Source organism: Penaeus monodon, chromosome 32 (genome assembly GCF_015228065.2).
Source record: "Penaeus monodon isolate SGIC_2016 chromosome 32, NSTDA_Pmon_1, whole genome shotgun sequence".
Classification (NCBI taxonomy): domain Eukaryota; kingdom Metazoa; phylum Arthropoda; class Malacostraca; order Decapoda; family Penaeidae; genus Penaeus; species Penaeus monodon.
Genome location: NC_051417.1, coordinates 21527419 through 21527819, shown reverse-complemented (window position 1 = coordinate 21527819; position 401 = coordinate 21527419).

Here is a 401-nt window from a genome sequence, read left to right as displayed (position 1 = left end):
CAGTGTGTTGCTTTTGCCGACCACTTGTTCGGACATTTACTTGTCTGTCTATGTTATTCTCCTTCTTCCACTGTCTCTTTAGCCTTCATTCCCGGTCTCCTTTCTCTTTATTTCTTTTTGCCTTCTAGAATTATTCTTCCTTACTTTATGCTTGCCATTTTTTGTCCACCTTCCATCCTTCGCTTCAACCTGCATTGCTTGGTAAGTCGATTACATTGATTATTTGTCAAGCGTTATTCCTTTAAAGAAAATATAGCGTTCGTTTGACACTTAAATATTGGGTCATTTATCTTCCAGTCCATTCATTCACACACATTGTTATGTCATAATTTTTTAAAAGTGTATTCTTATCGTCTGTTCATCTCTTACATGTTATTATATTTCCCTTTTATTAGGCATGT